This window comes from Capra hircus, chromosome 2 (assembly GCF_001704415.2).
Source record: "Capra hircus breed San Clemente chromosome 2, ASM170441v1, whole genome shotgun sequence".
Lineage (NCBI taxonomy): Eukaryota > Metazoa > Chordata > Mammalia > Artiodactyla > Bovidae > Capra > Capra hircus.
In genome coordinates, this window is record NC_030809.1 from 61,093,933 (window position 1) to 61,121,522 (window position 27,590).

At 39.3% G+C, this 27,590-nt stretch overlaps 1 pseudogene; it reads right to left on the reverse strand.

Moving 5' to 3' along the window:
* The window catches only part of LOC102180354, a 70,133-nt pseudogene continuing 55,965 nt past the window's right edge, over window positions 13,423-27,590 (reverse strand).

The following is a 27,590-nucleotide window of genomic DNA, read 5'->3' on the forward strand; positions in this document are numbered from 1 at the left end:
CTGAAGGTGTTTAGACACGACTGAGCTACTGAACTGAACTGAACTGAACTGAAGGTGTTCTATGGAAAATGTTTTCTCTTCTCTGACTTCTTTCTAGATTTTTCCTTTGTCTTTGGCTTTCTGCAGTTTGAATAAAGTATACCAAAGTATAGATTTTAAAAAATATATTTATTGTCCTTGATGTTCTCTGAGATTTTTAAATATTATTTGGTGTCTATTATTAGATGAGAAAATTCTCAACAATTTTTCTTCAGAATACTTCTTCTGTTGCTTTTGTTCTATGTTATTCTTATATTCCCACTATATATCTGTTCCACTCTTTGTAATAGTCTCATTCTTCTAGCATTTTCTGTTTCTATTTACTATAGTTCTTTTTACATGTTTTCTTTAAGTTTGATAAATTTCTACTGATATATCTTAAAGTTCCCTAATTCTTTACTTCTCCTATTCAATATACTGAGAAGTATATTCAAGACATTATTTATATATTTTTCTTATCTCTAGCATTTCCTTTAGATTCTTAGAGTTTTTCATGATCCATTACAGTTCAGTTCAGTTCATTTCAGTCACTCAGGTGTGTCTGACTCTTTGAGACCCCATGAACCAAAGCACACCAGGCCTCCCTGTCCATCACCAACTCCTGGAGTTCACCCAAACTCATGTCCATTGAGTCGGTGATGCCATCCAACCATCTCATCCTCTGTGTCTCCTTCTCCTCCTGCCCTCAATCTTTCCCAGCATCAGGGTCTTTTCCAATAAGTCAGCTCTTTGCATCAGGTGGCTAATCTTGTAATTAGGTATAAATCTTTAGTGCGCCTGGGTCCATGGGCTGTGACTTTCACAAAAGTCTGAGATTTTGAGGTTCCCCCTTCCCTCCATTTTTAGCTGAAACAAGAAGGGTAGAATGGGCTTGAGGTGGGTATATCCATTCTTCCAAGTCAGTTAGGCTTTGGGAAAATATTTTTATTCGAAGTCAGGCATTTGTTAGGAGCATGATACTTTGTGCATATTTTGATATTTTTATTCCTCCTACAGCTGGAAGCAAGATGGAATTTTTCTTTGATCTTCACCCCAAGAATCTGGTAGGGCTAAATGGTAAAATTTATGATAGTGTGTCGGTCCTTTTAAGGTTGGGCCTCCAGGAACTTTTTCCTTCCAACTCACAAGTGCTCAAGTCCAAAAATTAGTCAATTACTATTTAAGTGCTTATCATTTAAGCAGGTTCTGCTCCCAGAAAGCTGAATTCTCTGTTCTGTCTTTCTAGGTTTTGGAGTGGTGATTCACCCTGTTACCTCAGTTCTCTGAAAAATTTAAGAAGAGATGTTGATTTTAATTTTTTCAGAATTTTTTCTTACCTGAGTATGGAGTGATGCCCTTCAAAAAGTCTAAACATGTCAAACTATAATGTGGAATCTGACAGTTTTCTTTCAAAATTTTGTCTTTGTCTATGGTGTTCTGCAATTTTAGTGAGATATGTAGTGCATTTAATTTTATTTAGTTTGCTTGGTATACGGTATACATCTTTAATCTGGATAGTTATCTCATTCTTAAATCCTGGAGTATCCTTAGACTTGAGCTCCTTAATAATGCATTCATTTATTTCATCTCCTTATCTATTTCTCTGGAACCTCTGATTCCATCTTTCATATCTCTTAACCCTTTCTCTCATAATTTCCATTTCTTTAGCAAGCTGTAACAAATTTTTTAAAATCAATTAGCCTATTCTTGAATTCTTTCTTCAGTTGAGTGTAATCAGTGGTTACCCACTGAAAGTAAGCTTTATATATTCAAAACTGAATTTTCATTGCATAATTGTTCTAGTTGATTCATTTTCAATTAAACTATTCTTTCTTATAACATTCTATTCCTTCATTATGCATACTTTTTTTTTCTTTTTCCTGAAATCATTAATCATTTCAGCAATGATTTTGTAGGCTCTCCAAATGATTTCCTTATTTATCATTCTTGGTACATTAATTCTGTTCATTGTGTACACTAACTCTTCCAAATAAAATTCCATTTTTATTTATTTTTATTGTGAACTTACTTCAATGGAATTTGATCATTCTGTAGAGTGTTGCAAAGCCTGTAAAATGAACAATTTATTATACAGGAGTTTTAACTTTATTCCAAGTCTAGCCTCCAAAGATTGTAGCAATCCAGGATCAATTTTCATTTAATTTGGAAACTTGTGGATTGATGCATAGTAAACTCATTCTCCATTTGGATTATAAATCTTAATGAAGAAATGTTTGGCTTTTCAATTCCTCATTGATAATATTTTATTTTTCTACACAATGCTGTAGAAAAGTGCCAAGATTTCTCACCATTTCACTAACTTTGACTTGAAATTTTTCTATTTTATAAAAAATGAAATTTCTTTTTTTATAAAAAAATATCTTCTTGAGGTTCAGATTCTAAGAGGCACTTAGGTATAGCTTCCTCATGTTGAATGGTCAACCAGTCTCCTGTCCTAGCACTTGGACCTCAGTGTCCTACCCTTGGCTCAGTACGGTGTATGACAACACCTTGAGCATGGATCACATTCAGTTCAGTTGAGTTTAGTCACTGAGTCCTGTCTGACTCTTTGTGACCCTATGAACCACAGCACACCAGGCACATCCTGTCCATCACCAACTCCAGGAGTTCACCCAAACTCATGTCCATTGAGTCGGTGATGCCATCCAATCATCTTTTCCTCTGTTGTCGCTTTTTCCTCCTGCCCCCAATCCCTCCCAGCACCAGGGTCTTTTCAAATGAGTCACCTCTTCTCATCAGGTGGCCAAAGTATTGGATCTTTATTTTCAACATCAGTCCTTCCAATGAACACTGAGGACTGATCTCCTTTAGGATGGACTGGTTGGATCTCCTTGCAGTCCAAGGGACTCTCAAGAGTCTTCTCCAACACCACAGTTCAAAAGCATCAATTCCTTGGCACTCAGCTTTCTTCACAGTCCAACTCTCACATCCATACATGACCACTGGAAAAACAATACCTTGACTAAATAGACCTTTGCTGACAAAGTAATGTCTCTGCTTTTTAATATACTGTCTAGGTTGGTCATAACTTTCCTTCCAAAGAGCAAGCGTCTTTTAATTTCATGGCTCCAATCACCATCTGTGGTGATTTTGGAGCCCAGAAAATTAAGTCAGCCATTGTTTCCACTGTTTCTTCATCGGCTTGCCATGAAGTGATGGGACCGGAAACCATGATCTTAGTTTTCTGAATGTTGAGCTTTAAGCCAACTTTTTCACTCTCCACTTTCACTTTCATCAAGAGGCTCTTTAGTTCTTCTTCACTTTCTGCCATAAATGTGGTGTCATCTGCATATCTGAGGTGATTGATATTTCTCCCTGCCATTGTGATTCCAGCTTGTGATTCCTCCAGCCCAGCGTTTCTCATGATGTACTCTGCCTATAAGTTAAATAAGCAGGGTGACAATATACAGCCTTGACGTACTCCTTTTCCTATTTGGAACCAGTCTGTTGTTCCATGTCCAGTTCTAACTGTTGCTTCCTGACCTGCATACAGGTTTCTCAAGAGGTAGGTCAGGTGGTCTGGTATTCCCATCTCTTTCAGAATTGTCCACAGTTTATTGTGATCCACACAGTCAAAGGCTTTGGCATAGTCAATAAAACAGAAATAGATGTTTTTCTGGAACTCTCTTGCTTTTTCCATGATCCGATGCCAGTGGATGTTGGTTGGCAATTTGATCTCTGGTTCCTCTGCCTTTTCTAAAACCAGCTTGAACATCTGGAAGTTCACAGCAGTGGTTACATCCATCACTCCCTTTTTTATTCTCTAGTTCAGACAGGTTTTTATTGCATTTCTTTAAGTTCAGTGATGTAATGATTTTTGTCATTTTAATTTATTCAGCATCTCAATGTGATGGGGTTGGAAAGACATTTGTGTGTACTCAGTCAGTCATCCCACTCAAAATCATGACTTGACTGTATATATCATTTTAATGTGGATATTTTTCCAGAATTAGTTTTAAATTTTACAAGGTCTTTATTAGGATATGTGTGCTCACTTGCTTCAGTTGTGTCTGATCCTTTGTGACCTCATGGACTGTAGCCCGTCAGCCTCCTCTACCCATGGGATTCTTGAGGCAAGAATACTGAAGTCAGTTGTCATGCCCTCCTCCTGTATATCATCCCCACCCAGGGGTCGAACCCATGTCTACTGCCTCTCCTGCATTACAAATGGATTCTTTACCCACTGAGCCACCTGGAAAGACTTTGTTTAGAATAGCATCATGGTCATATGAAAAGAGCAAGATCTCTGGAATAAAACCATTCTCACTTGAATCCTCACCTAAAATTTTCTGGCCATAGAGAAACTATTTAAACTTTTGAATTTGATTTAAAATAACATAGTAGAATACCACTTTACTTTTTATCTTGGACTCAAAGGAAACAAGAAAAGGAATATCCTATTCCTAGCACTGATAAAACAATGATAGAAGGACTTATGAGACACAACACATAGAATTAGTTATAAAATTTGTAGGGCCCAGTGCAAAATGATAATGTGAAGTGCCTTTTGGAAAATTAGTGCAAATTTTAAGACATTAAAAGTATGGCATTGAAGCAAGCACCAGCAACGTGCTTGTGGCCCATGGGCACAATGCTTATAAAACCAGCTCTGATGGAGTATTTGGAAGAGATTCTAAAGGCAGTAGTGCTCAAACGGGGCACAAGAAAGTCCTGTAAGGGGGCTCTGCAACTATAGATCACAAATCTGTATAACACAGATTTTCAAAATTAATGGCACATATGAATGGGAGAAATCATTAGCAAGTTCAGAGGGATTTCTTTCAGTGAATGTCTTGTGGTAAAGACTTTGGATTGAGACTCTGAGCTTGCACCCCCGCCCCACAACTTCTGGTCATATGGACTTGGACACATTATATAACCACTCTGACTTCTTCATCTTGAATGTTTAATAGAATTTACCAGTAATGTCCTTGGTTTCTGAACTTTATTAGTTCTGACATGTCCCTCTTATTGAGGGTGCACTGAGACCTATCAGTTCACCAAGAAGAGGATGTACATTGAGCACCTAGTTTCAGACTATTGAAAGCCATATATATATATATATATATATATATATATATATATATATATACAGTCCTATGGGTTTTCAATTGCAATCCCTACTGGCCTTCAGTCCAGGAAATCTGGAGGTGTCTCCTGGATGACAGTGGTAAAAAATTGTGACACCAAATATATATATATATATATATGAATGATCCTTTCTGGGAGAAATTTTAGCTGTAGCAAGGCCACAGGGGTGCACAAGGATAATATCTTACTGCTTACATTCTCTAGAATGCCTCCTTAGCCTCTGGATGTATTGGAAAGCTGAAGCCTATACTTTAGGCTACAGCTCTAGGCTATATAAACAGGCCTTTCATTATTTCATTTGTTATTTATTTATTTTACAGGAAAACAGGAGTTATGATTTAGTCAGCTGTGTGTGTGATACCCTGGGGATGGAGGCCTGCCAAGTAGTATCTTTCTGATTGTCCCAGTCTGGGCAACTCAAGAATGTCAGCCCCCTTGGCCACCAAGTAAGGCAATCAAGTAGCCTGTATGGATTGTATGTGTCCAGTGGTTTTAGCTAGGCAGCCGGAGAGTATAGGGGACACTGAACATTCACTAGCTTCAGAAAAACAGCAGGAAAATGTCTTGACTGTATACACCTACGAGTTTCAGTAATGCATTGGTGGGTTAGTGCTCTGCCTACGCACATGTGAATTTTAGGCTGGAAGGAGGAAAATGTCATGATCAGTCAGTTCCAATAAGGAATTGAGGAGGTATTGCATCTGTGGGTACTCTCCAGCTTTAGTAAGGCAATGGGATAGCATCCCAATCCATCGCCCCTCTGTGTCTTTCAAGGCTGTGAAATGGTGTCACCTCTGAGCTCACTTACCAACCCTCGCAGGGCATGTGAAGAGTGAAATAATGGTATCTGCCAGTACCCCTGCCACCCAGGAGAGTTTCAACTATCCCTTGATCCTCAACAGATATTTTTGGATGAGTTTCCTTCACATAGAGTTTAGACACTTTCAAACTTTTTCCCACTGGATCTCAGAGTAAGTGGAACTGCGTGTGAGCCCTCTTAAAAGAGGGTCTCATTTTCTTAAAGTATTTCTGTGGGTGCTTAGTCACTGAGTCATGTCCAATTCTTTGTGACCCCGTGGACTATAGCCTGCCAGGTTCCTCTGTCCATGGGCTTCTCTAGGCAAGAATATTGGAGTATGTTGCCATTTCCTCCTCCAGGGGATCTTCCCAACCCAAGGACTGAGCCTGTGTCTCCTGTGTCTCCTGCATTGCAGGCAGATTCTTTATCTACTGAGCCATCAAGGAAGCCCCTTGAATTTTAGTTCTGTTCCTTTTCTCTGGCAGATATTTTGGGCCTTCATTTCTCCACTACAGATTCCAAGAGCATCAACCCCTCACTCCTCCAGGGGAAGCAACAGACTGATGAGATCCCTCCATATTTTGTATCGTGTGTCACCACACCAGGGGTTCACAGTGAGACTGTCTTTGCTTTGTCTTGATGTGGTCCTTTATCCTTATCTTGTGAAGAAGCAGTTCATCTATTTTTTTTGGATCTTTTTCAGCGAGGAATAATTCACATGTAGATGTAGATCTGGTGGGTCCAGGGAAAGAGATGCGTTCAGGATCTTCCTACGCTGCCATCTCGGACTCTTCCACCTAATTTTATTCCTTTCTGTTCTTTGAATATTTTCTTTTCCTGTTTGTAGTCACTCTCTTCTCTTTTTAAATTTAGCTTATTCTTCTATTCCTAGTTCCTTAAGTTTGGAGCTTAAATCATTTATTTAACACTGTTCTTCTTTACTAAGTATTAATGTTATAAATTTCCCTTTAATCACTGCTTCTGCTATTTTCCACATTTTTGTTATATAGAGCTTTCACTTTTATTCCATTTAAAATATTTTATAACTTCCCTTGTCACTTCCATTTTAACCCTTCAGTGATTTAGACATAAATTATTTAATCCCCAAATATTTTAAGCTTATCAAATATTACTTTTGTATTAATGCTATTATATACTATAGTCTAAAAAAGACTTTGAATAGTTTCTAGTCTTTTAGATTCACTAGTGGTTTTCATGGCCTAGAATATGATTTATCTTGGTGAATGTCCCAGGTGTTTTTGAAAATATTTTCTATTTTGATTCATGCTGGTGCTGCTGTTGCTAAGTCGCTTCAGTTGTGTCCGACTCTGTGCCACCCCATAGACAGCAAGCCCACCAGGCTCCCAGGTCCCTGGGGTTCTCCAGGCAAGAATACTGGAGTGAGTTGCCATTTCCTTCTCCAATGCATGAAAGTGAAAGTGAAGTCACTCAGTCGTGTCCAACTCCTAGTGACCCCATGGACTCAGCCTATCAGGCTCCTCTGTTCATGGGATTTTTCAGGCAAGAGTATTGGAGTGGGTTGCCATTGCCTCTCCATAGTTGTGCTGTATAAATGACAGTTTAGTTCATTTGTTGACACATTGATTCAATCTTCTATACTTTTATTACTTTTCTATCTACTTGCTCTATTGATTGTGGAAAGAGATACTGATGTTTCCAACTATAATTGTGGAATTGTTTATTTCTTATTTTAGTTCTACCAGTTTTTCTTTCATTTACTTTGAAACTCTGTTACTAAGTGCTATTTAGGAACCATGACAGTTATTGGACAATTGATTTTTCATAACTGCTTAATGTCTCTTGTTATCCTTAGTAATAGTCATTGTTCTGAAGCCTACCATTTATCATATTAATATAGTTATTCCAGACCTCTTTTGATTATTGTTTGCATGGTATATAGTTTTACATTTTCTTTGACTTTTGCATTTACGTGACTTTATATTACAGCTGAGTTTCTTTTATACAGCTTTTGGTTGAGTCTTTTTTATTTTTTAAACAGTCAGGTAAAATCTATCTTTAAATATCTATTTAGATCATTTACTTTCTATGCAGTTATTTATATCAGTTTCTTTAGATCTTACATTTTATTACTCATTTTCTCTTTATGTTTTTTTTTTGCCTGTTCATTGCCACTTTATTATTTTTCATTTTATAAATAAGTTTTAGCATTTTAATTTATATACTAAGCTTCTAGTGATATTTCTTTGTATTACTGCTTCATTCTTTGCTTTAAGGATTACAACATACATATGTCTAGCCTTTTGCAATCTAATTGGCTTAATATTTTAATACTTCACATGAAATTTAGATGTCTTAAAAACATGTAAGACTCCTTACTATTATCACTCTCCTTCATTTTATAGTTGTCAAATATATCTATATACACTTAAACCTACTGTCAGTGTGGTAATTTTTATTTTCCATATTTATGCATATATTTACAAATAAAAAATTTGAATATACACATAAATATTAAATATATTTTATGTGTATATTGGTGGCTCAGAGGTTAAAGCATTTGCCTGCAAAGTGGGAGACCTGGGTTCTCTCCCTGAGTCGGGAAGATCCCTTGGAGAAGGAAATGGTAACCCACTCCAGTATTCTTGCCTGGAGAATCCCATGGACTGAGGAGCCTAGTGGGCTACAGTCCACAGGTCGCAAAGAGCTGGACACGACTGAGTGACTTCACTTTCACTTTAAATATACACATAAATATTAAAAATAAAAATTACCACATTGACAGCAGGTTTTTATTTTCAGTTCAGTTCAGCTCAGTTCAGTCTCTCAGTCGTGTCCAACTCTTTGCGGGCCCATGAATTGCAGCACGCCAGGCTTCCCTGTCCATCACCAACTCCCGGAGTTCACTCACACTCACATCCATCAAGTCAGTGATGCCATCCAGCCATCTCATCCTCTGTCGTCCCCTTCTCCTCCTGCCCCCAATCCCTCCCAGCATCAGAGTCTTTTCCAATGAGTCAAGTCTTCGCATGAGGTGGCAAAAGTACTGGAGTTTCAGCTTTAGCATCATTCCTTCCAAAGAAATCCCAGGGCTGATCTCCTTCAGAATGGACTGGTTGGATCTCCTTGCAGTCCAAGGGACTCTCAAGACTCTTCTCCAACACCACAGTTCAAAAGCATCAATTCTTTGGCACTCAGCCTTCTTCACAGTCCAACTCTCACATCTATACATGACTACTGGAAAAACCATAGCCTTGACTAAATGGACCTTAGTGGGCAAAGTAATATTTCTGTTTTAGAATATGCTATCTAGGTTGGTCATAACTTTTCTTACAAGGAGTAAGCATCTTTTAATTTCATGGCTGCAATCACCATCTGCAGTGATTTTGGAGCCCCCAAAAATAAAGTCTGACACTGTTTCCACTGTTTCCCCATCTATTTCCCATGAAGTGATGGGACCGGATGCTAGATATAATAGTTTGAGAACTAAATATTTATACGTATATTTAGAGACTTCCCCAGTGGCTCAGTGGTAAAGAATCTGCTTGCAGTGCAGGAGCCGCAGAAGACTCAGGTTCAATCCTTGGGTCAGGAAGATCGCCTAAACGAGAGCATGGCAATCCACTCCAGTATTCTTGCCTATAGAATCTGATGGACGGAGGAGACTGGTGAGCTACTGTCCAAAGGGTTGCAAAGAGCTGGACATGACTAAAGAGACTTAAACACACATGCACATGTGCATATCTGAAAAAATATGCACATAAATATTATAAAAATAATAGTTATATATTGACAGAAGCACTCCCACCCAAGTCATGGAACTCCCTATTTGAGTTTCACAGTCGGAAATGGCACGAGGAAAGATAAAAATAAAATATGGATACCCCCTGCCCTCTTTGGAACATGTGGTCTGTTTTTCCTTATTCCTGTGGCTAGAAAGATGGGATTTCAATTGGAGATTTAGCCGACAGCATACTCACTGCTACACAGCCTCATGACTGGGGAGTTCCTTCAAAGTAAAGCACAAAAGAAACAGAAAATTGAGAATCCAACCCACATACAGCTTGTTCTCATATTTTTTACTTTTATCTATAGATTACTTGTAAGGGTCCTCAGGTAGTTGATTTTTTGCTTCTTATCCAGTTGCTTAGCAGAAGACACAGACTAAAGAGGGTATACTTGGCTGAAAGAAACATAATTCCATGTATGTTTCCCAGGATGATAAAAAGAGTTATGACAAAATGAAAAACTACTCATGTTATGTGTAAAATAGAGCACATGACATATTGATTTCATATAAGACTTTGGATTTATTCAGTAAACAAGATATACAAGTTTTATGTAAATTTAATGAAAAACATAGTATTTAAATTGAAATGTACTGTGTGAGGATAAATTTGCATCTGTGAATTGCTAGGGACCAGATAAACTGGATATCATGTGAATCTATAGAAAATGTTTCTCCTTGACCTTTCTGAGTAAATTTTACTGCTATGATGTGTACTGCATACTTAGTCATTAAAAAAAATTATCTTTACTAAAAAATACACATGAGAAACAAAAGGACATGCTTAAATGGAGTTTTCATGATTTGACACATATGGATTCTGGCTCTTAAATATTTTATTAATTTGTTTTTTAAATGATGCAAAAAATACATACAGTGGAATTACAGAGATTGGCGTTTAGGATTTAAACTTTCAAAGGAATGATGGACAACAAGCATAAATGCTATACCTATAAAAGAGTGATTTGACCTCTGTAAACCTTGATTTCATCATCTCTAAAAATGGAATAATAACTTTACTCTTTGTTAAATTTATTTGGCAGGTTATATAAGCAAGCATTTACAAAGTACTTCACCATGCTTCTAGTGCTTGATGCTCAGTAAATGACTGTTGATGTCATTATTATATGCCAGTATTATATCAGATACTAGGGAAATGAACCATAATGAAAACACATACCAAGTCTGAAGAAACAGTAGAAAAACATACTAGTGAAAAGCTATGTAACCACATTATAATCAAGTTATTGAATTACAACACAATAATTGTAAAAGCTTTAATATAACAAATACAACTGAACTTGGAGATGGAAGCAAAAGGCCATTTTCCTATGTATGTTATCTCACACTATCTACATGAAGTTTTCCATCAGTATGAAAAAAGATTATGTAAAATGTTAAAAAAAATGAGATCTCATCAATGTTGGGATAAGAAAAATCTCTAAGGTATTTTATTATGAAGATGCAGAGATACAAATGATTGTATGTGATTATGCTGCCATTTGAGTAAAATTAAATACACTCATGCACATATATATGATTATTATTGTAATGATATGTAGAGAAAAACCACAAACAGTATTTATCCTGGAAGAGAGTTGGGGTACAGTAACAAAACGGAGATTTGCTTTTCAACTTAGTTTTCAAAATATTTTCCATTACTTTATATTATGTCTATTTAGAATTTTAATAACACAGTTAGGGAAAACATAATATTGGAAAGTATTTTGATGTATTAATAAAATGTATATAGAGTAGTCATTCAATACCTAATTAATAGCATCACTTAATTAAAGAGTTCCTTCTAAGATCCATCAGCTAATTAAATTTTTTATTTATTATTATCATCCTTCCAAAAATCTTGGTGAATTTCCAGAACTTCCTTAGGGTGTCAGAAATATTCATTGATCTGCATACAAACTAAACTATTTATCAAATGTCTTACAATTTTCCAATATTTCTACCATTCCTTTCATTTTTCCTATAGTTTGCTAAGCTCAGAATGACATTCTCTGCTTCCTTTATGACTTTTTTATACCTGAGTGAAGAAAGGATTTCTGAGACTCCAAAGTCCAAGGGCTTTACTTGAGTAAACTTTGCTCAGGTAACCATGCATCTCTCCAAGTAGGTCACCTGGACTCTGGATTGAGGCCATCACTTCATCTTTGCTGCTCTAAGACATACATCGGGTCTCTTGGACTTTTCCAATATTTTGGTTTGACTTCTGCATGGCAGCATGGCATAAACATATTTTATATATGTGTATTTTGTCACAAATATGTATATATTTTTAAAATGTGCATATATAAATTATGTATATGTATACACATATGTGTATACATATACATATATATGTAATTTCGACCTAAAGCACATTGGGCCTTCTATAACACTCATGATTTTAAAGTAAGTTGTTAAACTATAGGAGTTTGAAGCAGACGCAGCAGGCTGCCTATTAAATACCCATTTTCTCTTTGTGCTTACTAAGACAGCCCCAGTTCTAATTGGGGTGACATTATGCTTTGCTAAAAATATGCTTTTTACCAAGCCATCTGGCTGCTAGGTAACAGCAATGTTGCACAGTTCTGTACAGGGCCACCCCTCAGTAGTTCAGGGCTCCAAGCAAGTGTTTTGTGGGCCTCTCTTTCTATAAGCAGTTTGATTAAAAATATATTACAGACTTCTGGTGAGCTGTATTAGACATATTTTCCTATTTCTCCTGATGAATGCAACTTAAAATCCTGATTATTAAATATAAAACAAACATAGAAATATGCTGAGTGGTGAAGAAAAGTAGATAGCCTGTCTAGGAATATGGTAACAAAGGGATGATATAAGGTATAAATCCTTTCGGTTTTCTCTTTGTCTTGTATATACCAGACTGTGAAGCCAACCACACAGAAATGTCAATGGACACAGATTTAAGAAAAATAAATAAAAAATAAACAAGAAAAGCATGCTTTCTCTGTTAAAAGGCCAAGAAAGGATAGACATGCAGAGCAAAAAGTTTTGGAAATAACCACTCTACTCCAGTAAAACAGCACATTGAAAAAAAAAAAAAAAAAAAAAGGAAGGACCCCACTCTCAATTCCATCAGCAAAAACTGAGTGGAAAACCAAAATTTCATAAGGTGTCCCAAACTCCTGGTCAGGGTGATGTCAGAGAAGGCATGGTCAGGAGCCAGCACTCTCCTCACCAAAGATCTTGGAGTGTCTTAACAAGCTCGCTGCTCTGTTCACACTAAGTTGACAACGTAAAGGACATCTATACGTCTCTCCTGCCTATGAGTAACAAAAAGCCTCTTTCCTGCCTGCTTGGAGGGATGGCAGAGGGGCTCTTACGGAGAGTTCCATTTCTACTAAGGCTTACTGAGAACAGTGCTACCTTCTCCATGGTGTCAGTGGAGGCCACGTGTAGAACAATAAAAGTACATCTCTGTCCTTCCTAGCCAGGTTGGTATAAGCGGCTGCCTAGGAAGGAATTTGGTCTACATATAAACAGCTCTGAGGAATGTGTTTTTTTATTTTTTATTTTTTTCCACTTTGGCTACAAGGCTTTTATTCAGTCAAAATGAGTATGACAAAACCCAAAATGGGGCAGGTGGCCCCCATATCCCCTCCCACAGATCCAAGCTTCTTAGGGGGAGGGGGTTCCAGGAGGAAAGGGGTGTGGAGACGACACTGCAGGGACCAGGGGCACTGCCTGGGAGGGTTGAGGTGCCTGGGTCTCAGGCCCAGCATTGGGGAGAAGGGACGATGCCCTTCCCCAAGTCCACAGGTACAAGACTGCAACCTTTCACGAAAATGCCACCAAGAGTACCTTCTTCAGCAAATTCACTAAAGTTTGGGACAGGCGTTCCTAGAGGGTTGGGAGTCAGGGATTTTATGATCTAATCTATACTTAAGGAATATACATTTTTTTCTTAAAAAAAGTTTTGTTTCTTCTATTTAAAAGTATGTTTGAGTGTAACCAAAAATACATATTTGTTTCCATTTAGTTTTTCCTCATCTCTAAGTCTTTCAAAAAGCAACACAATGGAAAAGAGAAATAAGAAGTCACAAGAACACAAATCCTTAAACACACCTTGTAGAAAAATAGTTACCAGCCATAACTGCTGATAGTGCTTGCTCCACTGCCCAGGGGGTGAGTCAAGCTGGCAGTGTCCCAGGGAACAGAGAGCTGGCACCCCCTCCCACACACACACACCCACACGCACACAACCGACACACACAGTACATTTCAGGGGCCAGTCTGCTCCAGTAGCTCTGCGGGCAAGACAGGGGGCAGGCGGGCTGTGGGGTGATGGCCCTCCCTTCCAAGGCCTAGGTTCAGAGAAGGTCCTGGGGGTCCCAGTAAAGGATGAGTTGGCTGAGAGGGTCAAAATGGGAGTGGACGGGCAGATGAGATGGAGCCCTGGTAGCATGCTGAGAAGTTTCAAGTCTAGAGCAACAACTTATACTTTCAGGAACAAATTTTCCTCTTATTTTTAGAGAGGAGCCAGGAAGGAAGGTCCAGTGATACAACACAGGCCGACCAAGAACCAGTGAACCTCAAGGTAGACGTTTTCTTTAACACCTGGAAATTGGGACATGTTTTTGTTTTTGTTTTTTAACTCTGGACTACAATGTGAGGAAAGAAGAGGTGCCCCTAAAGGGGCTTAAAGCAGGAATGCATGCATTCAGGGTTCTGTGGAGCAGGGTGCTGAGGCCATGGCCCTGCTCCCCCAAGGACATACATTCCAGCTGAGGTAAGCACTGGAAACCAAAACAGCAAAACTCCATCCTGAGAAAATAAAGTCGTGGAGAGTGACAGTGTCAGGCACCCAGCCACACCAGGGGCATTATTTTTGTCTAATTCACCTTCCTCTCTCTCTCTCTCTTTTTTTTTTTTTTTTGATTTTATGTTTGTTCTTTTTTTTTAAAGGAAAACATTAGTTCAGTTCCAAGTCATGTGAGTACAAGCAGAGGTGAAGGGGGGTCTTGGCCCAAGGTGGGGGCTCCTGCAGGAACCACTCTGGGTCCTTGGAGGGGTTTCTTGCTGAGGCTCCTTTAGGTCTTGACAATAGAGGGTCAGTCAGGACAGAAATGCAGAGAAGCCCCTAGGTGAATTCCACATAAAAGGAGAAATCTTGCCTTTAACCTGAGAATGCGGGGTTGCTCCCTCCAGAACCTGCCGGACACTGGCTACTGTCCTGAGGGAGCTCGTTGGACAACCAGTCCCCCACTCAGGAGGCCAGGGCCTATGTCCCCTAGAGTGACAGGGAAGCGGGGGCCTTGGCTCTGGTGTCATCTCCTCCAGAAGGTGGAACCCCTGAAGCAGCAGCATGGAGAGCTGGGTCTCCTCACACAGGGGCAGGGCCTTGGGGAACAGCTGTTCCAGTTCCTTCGTGTCCACACGTTTCCTGCCTTGAACCAGCTGGCCCCTCTCTCCCTGTCCCACCCCATTCAGCGCTGGGACACCAGGGTTCCTCTGGCTCCAGGGGCCCTAAGTTGGGGAGAGGTGGTTTTCCACACCCTTACTCAAGAGGACCCTGCCCCTTTGGCCAAATAAAAGGAAGAGGACACAAAAGATGATGCAGGTGACCTCAATGTGGATGCCGATGACAATGCCCATGGTGGATGTCTAGTTGTGGCCTCCTCTTTCCGACAGTCACATAGTGGGCTCAGGGGTGCCCTTTTAGATGCTCCCCTCAAAGACACAAAGCAGACTGTGGCATTGCCATCCCCATGCTGGCTGTAGGCAAGCAGCTTCACATGGTATACTGCAGTGGGGTCAAGCTGGCTTAGGAGATAAGAGGAGACAGTTCCAGGCAGCAGGATGGGACCTGTGAAGGGGGCTTTGCTTGCTGGGTGGTAAAAACACCTTGAAGCCACCCTCTTGCTAGGCCAGTGGGTTCCAGGGCTCCCACAGTAGCTACAGCGTGGAGCTGCCCAGGACCCTCACTGACATTTGAGGAGGGAGTCGCAGTTCGCCTAGAGTACTGGCCAGGGTGGGAGTGAAGGCTGAACTGCACCCGCCCCCCTCCACTCCAAGGTGTGTAGACTTTGATGTAGAAACTGTAGGCAGTGGAAGGCTCCAGGTGGCTCACCAGGTGCTAGAAGGTGCTCTTGCTGATGACTTCCTGATGCTCCAGCTCTAGGGAGTCGGCAGCCTTCCTGATGTATAGACCCACAATCTCCTTGGTCTTCACCAGGGGCTAGGTCCAGGACACGTGGACTTCAGTGGACAACAGGGGCCTGCAGCCCCTCAACCCATAGCAGAGTCAGTTTGAGAAGCTGACACTGTTCTATGAGAAGCTGACACTGTTCTCAGCCACACACTGGTAAATGGCCTCATCTTCCAGGCGATTCCAGAAATGGTCAGGGCCTCTGGGCTCCAGCACCTGTCCATTCTTCAACCACATCACATGAGGGGGCAGCTCACCCTGGGCTTGGCAGGTGAACATGGCTGTAGTCCCAGCCAGTCTGGAGATGGACTGAGGGTGCTGGACAAACTCTGCTGGGCCTTGCACCACCAGCCGGCTCTGGGCCCTTCTCCTCACCCAGGTGCCAGGCCTTTTGGCAGCATAGACATAAAGACGCCTGAGCACTGGACAGTCACCTCTGAGATGATGAAGTTCCCCATGCCTGGCACCTGGGTGCCCTCTTCCTCGATGGGGTGTTCATGCAGGGGACTCCAGGACACAATGGGCGCGGTAACACACTCAAGCACGGCAGTCTGGTGCACAGTCAGGGTGAGGTTCTCAGGCCCCACAAGGACTGTAGGCTCCTTGCGGCCCCAGAGCCCAAGCTTGTCACGGTGAAGACTCCGCTGTCCTTGGATCAAAGGCCGGTTATCTGAAGCACCCTCTTGGGCTGCAGTGTGTACCTCTCCTCGTCCATGTCACTGAGGACCTTGTTCTTCTCCCAAGTGATGAGGGGTTTGGGGAGCACATGGATTTGGCACTGGAAGCAGAACACACCGTCCTCCTCATTCCCAGTGGCCTAGGGATACACTTGGAAGTCTGACATGGTTGCAGCCTGGATTCAAGCCTTCCGACTGACCACCAGCCCAAAGTGGTTCTTAGCCACCCAAGTATAGTTCTCCTTATCTGAAGGGCTGCCTCCTCCATCCAGCAGGAAGTGGAAGATCATCAAGGACCTATTGTCCAGCACAGGGGAGTGGGGACTGTCCAGCAGCTCCACCTCATCCTTCTTCCAGGTGATTAGCACTGGAGGAGTCCCCTCCACCTCGCAGCCCAGCATTAAAAACAGGCTGCCTGGGGACTGCAACATCACTGCTTGGCTCCACAGCAAATGCCATTTCAACAGAGTGGTCAAGACCTTCACTCGCTGCAGGCAAGAGCAGCAACATCAGCAGCGGCAGCAGGAGCCAGGACGGCAGCTCCGGGGCGCGGTGCACGGAGCAACAGTGGGGCTCACGGTCTGCTAGACTCGGCGACGCCCAGCTCTGGGGTCTCTAGCAGGCTCACAGTGTTCCGTGGGGCCAGTGCCAAGGCTGAGCCAGAGGGGCTGGGGGCTGGGGCCCAGTGCTTGCCTCAGAGCACTGAGGGCGCAGGGGGAGCACTGCCCCTGGAGCCATCTTGCACCCCGGTGATCAGGAATGTATTTTGAAGAAAGAAATCTCAAGTATTGATAATTGAGTCCACCAAAACCCCAAGATATAAAATCAACACCCTAAAATTAATTGCATTTCTATACTAGCAATAAACTTGCAGAATCCAAAAATAAAAATGCAATACCATTTACAACTCAAAAGAAAAAAAAAAAAAGAAAAAAAGAAACCCAGAGGTTTAAATCTAACAAAACACATGCAGGTAAACTAAAAACTATAAAAGATGAATGAAGGAAACAAAAGACTATCTGAAAGATGAAATACATTATGCCTCAAAAAGAACCTAAATAAATGGTGAGACATACCATGGATTGAAGGGATTCAACAAAGTTCAGATGTCAATTCTTTGAAAATTATTATACAAGTTTATCCTATCAAAATGTGAGCAAACTTGTTTTTTTTAATTTTTTAAATATAAATTTATTTATTTTAATTGGAGGTTAATTACAGTTTATTCTAAAATTTCTATGGAAAGTCAAAGGAACTACAATAGCCAATATTCTGGTAAAGTAGATTAACAGAGTTATTTAAGATTTATTGCATAGCTTCAGTAGTCAGGATGGGACTCAGGATAGACAGACAGATCTATTGTGCAGAATAGAGAATTCAGAAACAGTTCCATACATTTACAACCAACTGATTTTTGACAAAGGTGAAAACACTTTAACAAATTGTGCTGGAGCAATCTATACTCATACTAAAGAATTATACTTCAGCTTAAACTTCAAAACTTACACAAAAAGCGTGGAATGAATGATAGATTTAAGTATAAAACTATAGAAGTATAAAAGTTAAGCGATAAGATAACATAGAGAAATATTCTGGACTTGGGGCTTGTTGAAGAGTTCCTAGACATGACATAGAATCCACAATCCATCAATGAAAAAATAGACATCTGATTTTATCAAAATTAAAAACTTAATCCATTTAAGGTTTAGAACTTGGTGAGGAGTTCATTGATATGACACCAAAACCATAATCTAGTAATTAAAAAACAGAATCTAAATTTATCAAAATTACAAACCTAATCCAACTGGAAATGGGAAAAGCCATGAAGGGACATTTTATTGAAGAGAATTTTTAGATGGTAAATAAACAAAAGAAAACATGTTTAACATCACTAACCATTCAGTTCAGTTCAGTCGCTCAGTTGGGTCTGACTCTTTGCGACCCCATGAATCACAGCACACCAGGCCTCCCTGTCCATCACCAACTCCCGGAGTTCATCAGACTCATGTCCACTGAGTCAGTGATGCCATCCAGCCATCTCATCCTCTGTCATCCCCTTCTCTTCCTGCCTCCAATCCCTCCCAGCATCAGAGTCTTTTCCAATGAGTCAACTCTTTGCATGAGGTGGCCAAAGAGAATGGTAATTTTATACCACAATGGAATATCACCACACACTTCATAGAACAGCTAAATTAGCAACAGTGACTAAATATCAAATGCTGGCAAGGATACAGAGAAACTGGATCTCTTATACATTGCTGATGGGAATGTGAAATAATACTACCATTCTGGAAAATAGTTTGACCTTCCCTTAAAAAATAGGTTAAACTTACACCTAACAAATGACCCAGCAATTATTTGGGCTTCGCTTGTGGTTCAGATGGGAAAGAGTCTGCCTGCAACGTGGGATACCTTGGTTCAATCTCTGGGTTGGGAATATCCCTGGAGAAGAGAATGGCTACCCATTCCAGTATTCCAATCAAGAGAATTCCATGGACAGTGGTGCATGGCAGGCTACAGTCCATGAGGTCGCAAAGAGTCGGACATGACTGAGCAACATTCACTCAGACTCACTGGGCAATTATCTCAGCAAAATGAAATCTTATGTCCACATAAAAACCTACACATGGTTGTTCATAGAAGCCCTATTTGGAGTGATCAAAACTGGAAACAACTCATAAATTAATGGTTAAACATCTGTGATACTCTGGAATTTCACTTAGAAATAAAATTGATTGAATTACCAACTTGAAAGGATCTCAAGGGCATTGTGTTGAGTGAAAAAGGTCAATCTCAAAATGGCCACACACTACTTAAGTATATTTATATAGCATTCTCTAAAAAAAATATTATAGAGCTGACAAAGGAATTAGTGATGGCCAAGATTTATGAAATTTTGGGGGAGAGGTGTGTATATAAGGATAAAAAGGTAACATGAGAGAGTCACAGATGTAGAAAACAATCCTATGGTTACCAAACTGGGGAAAGGGAGTCGGGATGAATTAGGAGATTGGGATTGACATATACGTACTGCTATATATAAAATGGATAACTAATAAGGGCCTGCTGTATAGCACAGGGAACTATATTCAATACTCTGTAATAGCCTAAATGAGAAACGAATCTAGGAAAGAGTAGATATACATATAACTGATTCACTTTGCTGTACACCTGAAACTAACATAGCACTAAAAATAAATGACCCAATCAAAAAATGGGCCAAAGAACTAAATAGACATTTCTCCAAAGAAGACATACAGATGGCTAACAAACACATGAAAAGATGCTCAACATCACTCATTATCAGAGAAATGCAAATCAAAACCGCAATGAGGTACCATTTCACACCAGTCAGAATGGCTGCGATCCAAAAGTCTACAAGGAATAAATGCTGGAAAGGGTGTGGAGAAAAGGGAACCCTCTTACACTGTTGGTGGGAATGCAAACTAGTACAGCCACTATGGAGAACAGTGTGGAGATTCCTTAAAAAACTACAAATAGAATTGCCTTATGACCCAGCAATCCCACTGCTGGGAATACACACTGAGGAAACCAGAATTGAAAGAGACGCGTGTACCCCAATGTTCATTGCAGCACTGTTTTTAATAGCCAGGACATGGAAGCAACCTAGATGTCCATCAGCAGATGAATGGATAAGAAAGCTGTGGTACATATACACAATGGAGTATTACTCAGCCATCGAAAAGAATACCTTTGAATCAGTTCTAATGAGGTGGATGAAACTGGAGCGATCATACAGAGTGAAGTAAGCCAGAAAGAAAAACACCAATACAGTATACTAACACATATATATGGAATTTAGAAAGATGGTAATGATAACCCTATATGCGAGACAGCAAAAGAGACACAGATGTATAGAACGGACTTTTGGACTCTGCGGGAGAGGCAGAGGGTGGGATGATTTGGGAAAATGGCATTGTAACATGTATCCTATCATGTAAGAAATGAATCGCTAGTCTAGGTTCGATACAGGATACAGGCTGCTTGGGGCTGGTGCACTGGGATGACTCAGAGAGATGGTATGGGGAGGGTGGTGGGAGGGAGGTTCAGGGTTGGGAACTCATGTACACCTGTGGTGGATTCATGTCAATGTATGGCAAAACCAATATAGTATTGTAAAGTAAAAGAATAAAATTTAAATTAAAATAAAATTAATAATAATAATAAAAAAATAAATCAACTGTACTCTAATAAAACTTAGTAAAAAAGATAATGAGGAAAAATTTGTGCTGATGGAATGGTTCTGAATCTTGATATAGTGTGGTGGTGATTACATGAACTTATGCATGTAGTAAAAAGACAATGACAAATCCTTGGATTTGATATTGTACTCTAATTATGCAAGATGTAACACTTGGGGAAACTTGGATGAAGGGTATGGCACATGTCCCTGTATTATATTTGTAACTTTCTACAAGGCTGTTATTATTTCAAAATAAGAATGCATATTGATATATATTATATACATACATATTATATGCATGTGCATTATAAACATAATTTTATAAATAATGCATAGCATACAAAGCATGTTATATATAATTGATTTAATGTGTCCATATAAAGTATACTGATTTACCAATTGATATATATGGCAGTGTGAAAAGAGAGGTTGTTACCTGTTTTTTATTATCCAATAAGTATATATGAAGATTCTTCATGAATCCGAACCAATGTGAGGTGTGGCAATACATGCTGTCTACTTTCCTTATAAATGTTCTTACTGAAGGACCCTAGTTTACTCTTGAGCTTTTTCCTCTGCTCCTTTTTTATAAAAATAGGAGTTTTCAGGGGAACCTAATACATAGTTTATGTCTCTCAAATGCTCTGCTTTCAGTATTGACTTCACTTGGTTCCCTTCTTGATATGTGTTGCTTTTCTTTATGAGATTAACTGTTCTCTTTGTTCACTGCCATATTCCCTGGATCTAAAACATATTAAGAAATCACAGTAAAATTTTCAGTGTCTGGATGTGTAAATATGCACTAAAGAAATTAAACAAATGTTTTTCATATGTGCCAACAAAGTACAAGATGGTCTATGTTGGGTCTCAGAAGGATATATAGGCATCAAATGAAAACATGTGAATGGCTTCACCACCCTTTTTTTCTTTTTTAACATTTATCTTTAAAAATTTTTTATTGAAGTACAGTTGATTTACAATGTTGTGCATTTTTTTAAATTAAGTTATCCTTTGATTGATTAATGAGACATTGTACCTTTGCTTGATTTCTGTAGTAAGTATTTATAGGAAAACTCAAATTATTAATCAAACAGAAATATCTTTTAGGCATTTAAATAAACAAAAAGAACCATGGTGAGATAAATTTCTAAATCCAAAAGTTTTGGAAGAAACAGTAAGGATGAAATAAAAGGACTGCATATGTATTTTCATTTTATTTATTTATTTGGCTGTGCCAGGTCTTATTTGCAGCACATGGAACCTTTTTTAGTTGCTGAATGTGGAATTTTAGTTCCCTGCCCAAGGACCGAACCTGGGGTCCCTAAATTGGGAGGGTGGATTCTTAGCCACTGGACCACCAGGGAAGTCCCAGGAATATATATTTTTAAAATAAAAGAATGTAGGGAAATGAAGAGGAAGAAGGATAAAAAAAACAAACTGAAATACAAGAGGCAGAATGATAGACAGGCTGTACAATGCTCACCCTCATCTTAGTCATCCATAATAACTCTTGCATAATGAAAAGCTTTTATGTAACAACATAAGAGATTCATCCCGCAGGACATGATTCAGTACAACAAAAATAAAATAAAGGTAATTAGTTCAATGATTTTTCAAGGAGAAACTGGCTGTTCTGCATTGTGCCATGTTGTGATATGCCTGTAGGAGGGACAATAAAATGGGGAAAGAAAAGATAAATGAAAAATGAACTTAATTAAGAATACATGTCATCTCCAGACAAACTGATTTAAATCATCCAAGTTGTAGAAAAACAATTTTAAACATGCAACAATTTATAGACTATTGTTTGTTAATCTGACCTAAGAAATCTAATGAAGATGACCTTTCCAATCAAAGGCCGAGGGAAACTTTGTTTTATAAAATGTTGTATAAAATTATCCACGGGGACTCCCCAGGTGGTTCAGCAGTTCAGACTCCATGCTTCTACTGCTGAGGTCATGGGTTCCACTCTTGTCCTTGAAACAAGATCCTTCATGCCAAGGGATAGGAGGCTTCCCAGTTGGCACAGCGGTAAAGAATCCGCCCACCAACACAAGAGACATGGGTTCAATCCTTGCCTTGGGATGATCCTCTTGAGTAGGAAATGGCAACTCGCTCCAGTGTTCTTACCTGGAAAATTCCATGGACAGAGGAGCCTGAAGGGCTGTAGTCTGTGGGATTGCAGGGTGTCCGATATGACTGAGTACAAGTACAATGCTGCATGGCACAGCCGATAAATAGACAAAACAATATAAAAACTGGAAGAATGTCATGTATGGATGTAAGAGTTGGACTATAAAGAAAGCTGAGCACTGAAGAATTAATGCTTTTGAACTGTGGGGCTGGAGAAGACTCTTCAGAATCACTTGGAGTGCAAGAAGATCAAACCAGTCAATCCTGAAGGAAATCAGTCCTGAATATTCATTGGAAGGACTGATGTTGAAACTGAAATTCCAGTACTTTGACCACCTGATGCAAAGAACTGACTCATTGGAAAAGGCCTCAATGCTGGGAAAGATTGAGGGTGGGAGGAGAAGGGGACGACAGATAGTTGGATGGCATCACTGACTTGATGGACATGAGTTTGAGTAAGCTCTGAGAGTTGGTGATGGACAGGGAGGCCTGGTGTGCTGCAGTCCATAGGGTCACAAAGAGTCAGACACAACTGAGTGATTGAACTTAACTAATAAAAACTGGACTCCAGCATAGTTAATATTTTTAATTAAATATAAAACTATAAAATTAGATTTTTCTAAATATCAAGGCACCAGAAAGTAAAACAAAATAGTAATTAAAAGAAAATGTAGTATTTGAAGGACCAACTAGAAATGAATAAAAATCATTAGTTTGAAGGGATAGATGAGAACAGAGTTAAAGAGACAGAACTAAACACACAATGTATATGCTATTGCTTTTTGTAGTTTTGAATTCGGAAACATAAATTATTTACAATCTCAAAAATGGAAATGAAATTGGAAAATAAGAGACCTAGGTACATAAACCAGATATTAAAAACTACAGAAAGAAAAAAAAAAATGACCCACTGTCAGGAAGCATTTAACAGGAGGCTTCCTGCGTGCTGTTTTGGATCTGTCATGAATCCTCTGTTCCTTATTAATTCCTGAATATTCAGGAATTAATTGGAGCAGCAAGCTATTCCTGGGGGCTTAGGAATGTATGTATTTCCTTTGTTAGTTTTTCCATATGGTGGTAAGTAACTATTTACGACTCTCTTCCTTCTTATGAACCATACGGTAAAAGTGATTATTTACAAGCCTCTCTCTTTCATATGGATGACCTCATCTTTCCTTAATAATTTGTAAGTTTTGATTTTAACTCTGCTGAAAATAGCTAAATACTCAAACAATGTTGAATAAAACACCTTTGCTCCATCAGAGCTTTGGTCCCCGTGTCTTCTCTCTCTCTCTTCCCTTCTCTCTCTTTCTCTCTCTCTCATTCTCTCTCTCTCTCTTTCAGGCTAATTCTCTGGAGCACAGAGGCCTTCTGAGTTCACTTTCTTGCCCGGGCTTCTAAGACCCTCTCGAGAAGGTGGTCTACGCCTTCACCCCATCTAGAACTGCCTGAGGCCTTCATGGACAGAGCAAGCCCTGTGTCAGGGACTTTACTGGTTTTCTGCATAAACCAAGGAATATCAGCCTCTTTCTCTCTCCTTTACTTTCTTATCATTGACTCTGGACCACCAGATTCTGGTCTGCTAAAGGATCTCAACAACCCACCACAGTTTTTGCTATTTTTTTAGACATTTAATTTTGAAATCATTTTGGTTTACAGAGAAACTGCAAAAGAAAAGAAAATGAAAGTGTTAGCCCCTCAGTTGTGTCTGACTCTTTTCACCCCATAGACTGACTGTGAACCTGGATCTCACTCCTTGCAGGCAGATTCTTTACCATCTGAGCCACCTGGGAAATCCAAGAAATTGCAAAAGTAGTACTAATTTTGCCCCACTTACCCCAACATTATCTCATGTAATGTTAGTAGATTTACAAAAACTGTGAAGGTAACATTGTCAGAATACTATTAATTTTATTCAAATTTCACCAGTTTTTCTCTTTATGCCCTTTTTCTGTAAATCTCAATCCATGATATCCATTGCAGTTGGTCTTTATGATTCCATTTTCAAGGTTAACACATGGATGATTTTTTGGTTTTTCCTTGTCTTTCATGAGTTTGTCAGTTTTGAAAGGTACTGGCCATCTATTTTTTATAATATCCCCCAGTTTAGGTTTGTCTAAGGTTTTGTCATGATTCAATTGAGGCTATAGATTTTGAGGAAGAATAAATGATAAGGGTCCTCCACACTGTGTCAAACAGGGGTATATGAACTCACTATGAGTTAATTCTGGTGATCTTAACATTGACTATTGGCTAAAGTGGTACTCGCTAAGTTTTTCTACTGAAAAAAAAAAAGTCATTTCTCTTGCCAGAAGTTGCTCTTTTACAAGTGAGATACAATCCAGCTGACATCCAAGGGGAGGGAGCTAAATTTCACCTTTCAGAAGGATGGTTATCAAGTAATAAGTGGACATACTAATTAGCTGTTAAAATCAACATTGTTGTTTTCCAGTGCTGTCCGCTCTTTGTGACCCCATGGACTGCAGAACACTAGACTTTCCTGTCCATCATCTCCCAGAGTTTGCCCAAACTCATGTCCAATGAGTCGGTATATCAATTAACAAATAATTTGAGGAGATATTTGGATTCTATTAAAATAGTCTTTTTCTTATCATAAAGTTTCCCACACTTTTTACAGCATTCATCAGTACATTTTTTTCCCCTGCAGCATTAACTGTAATCACTTTCTGTATCCCTCACTCATTTACCATTCATAATCTGGAATTTTTCTGTAGGCAATGTGTTCCCTCTCCCCATTCATTTATTTATTTATGCTACTATTAATTTACATCAGCATGAACTCCCTGATACTTGCTTTATTATTTTGATTGTAATTCAATATAATTATCATGATTTATATTGCTACTCAGATTGTTCCACTGGAAGCTATTTCACATGCCTTCTTTTTTTTTCCCCTTCCTTACATTCGAGAACTAGGTGTGTCTGACTCATGTTTCTTGCTTTATTGCTAGAATTAGCTATTTTGTTGAGTTCTGTTCCTTTTTTACAAATTAAACTTTATTGGAGTATAGTTGCTTGTGGCTCACCTGGTAAAGAATCTGCCTGCAATGCTGGAGACCTGGGTTCAATCCCTGGGTTGGGAAGATCCCCTGGAGAAGGGATAGGCTACCCACTCCAGTATTCCAGTATTCTGGCCTGGAGAATTCCAAGGGCAGTCCATGGGGTTGCAAAGAGTCAGACATGACTGAGAGACTTTCACTTTCACTATAGTTGCTTTACAATGTTGTGTTAAGTTTCTACTGTACAGAAAAGTGAATCAACTATATGTATGCATATATGCTTACTTTTTAAGATTTTCTTCCTGTTGAGTAGAGTTCCCTGTGCTATACACTAGGTTCTCATTAGCTACATTAGTTATCTATTTTATATATACTATCAATAATGTGTATATGTCAATCCCAATCTCTAAATTCATTTCACGCTCCCCTTCTATCCTTGGTGTCCATCCTTTTGTTTTCTGTAAAGAAGATCACTTATACTATTTTTCTAGCTCCACAAATAAGTGTTAATGCATTTGTTTTTCTCTTTTTGACTTATTTCACTCTATATGATAAATAGTGTTATCTGTATGGTGAACGGTGTTTAGTGTTTAGAAACCAAATCTGTGTCCCAGGTTTTGTTCACTCTACTGTGTTATCTTTGCATGATGTTCCCTTGGTATCTCTAATTTTCTTAAGGAGATCTCTAGTCTTTCCCATTCTATTGTTTTCCTCTATTTCTATGCATTTATTCCTGAGGAAAGCTTTCTTCTCTCTTGCTATTCTTTGGAACTCTGCATTCAAATGGGTATATCTTTCTTTATCTCTTTTGCTTTTCCCTTTCCTTTTTTTCACAGCTATATGTAAGGCCTCCTCAGAGAGCCACTTTGCTTTTTTTGCATTTCTTTTTCTTGGGGACGGTCTTAATTCCTGTTTCCTGTACAATGTCGAGAAATCTCTGTCCATAGTTCATCTGGCACTCTGTCTATCAGATCTAGTCCCTTAAATCTATTTCTCACTTCCACTGTATAAGTCATAAGGGATTTGATTTAGGTCATACCTAAATGGTCTAGCGGTTTTCTCCACTTTTTTCAATTTCAGTCTGAATTTGGCAATAAGGAGCTCACGATCTGAGCCACAGTCAGCTCCTGATCTTGTTTTTGCTGACTGTATAGAGCTTCTCCAGCTTTGGCTGCAAAGAATATAATCAATCTGATTTTGGTGTCGACCATCTGGTGATGTCCATGTATAGAGTCTTCTCTTGTCTTGTTGGAAGAGGGTGTTGGCTATGACCAGTGCGTTCTCTTCGCAGAACTCTATTAGCCTTTGTCCTGCTTCATTCTGTACTCCAAGGCCAAATTTGCCTATTACTCCAGGTGTTTCTTGACTTCCTACTTTTGCATTCCAGTCCCCTACAATGAAAAGAGCATTTTGGGGGGTGTTAGTTCTAGAAGGTCTTGTAGGTCTTCATAGAATCATTCAGCTTCAGCTTCTTCAGTGTTACTGGTTGGGGCATAGACTTGGATTACCACGATATTGAATGGTTTGCCTTGGAAATGAACAGAGATCATTCTGTCATTTTTGAGATTGAATCCAAGTACGGCATTTCAGATTCTTTGTTGACTATGAACCACTCCATTTCTTCTAAGGGATTCCTGCCCACTGTAGTAGATATAATGGTCATCTGAGTTAGAGTCACCCATTCCAGTTCATCTT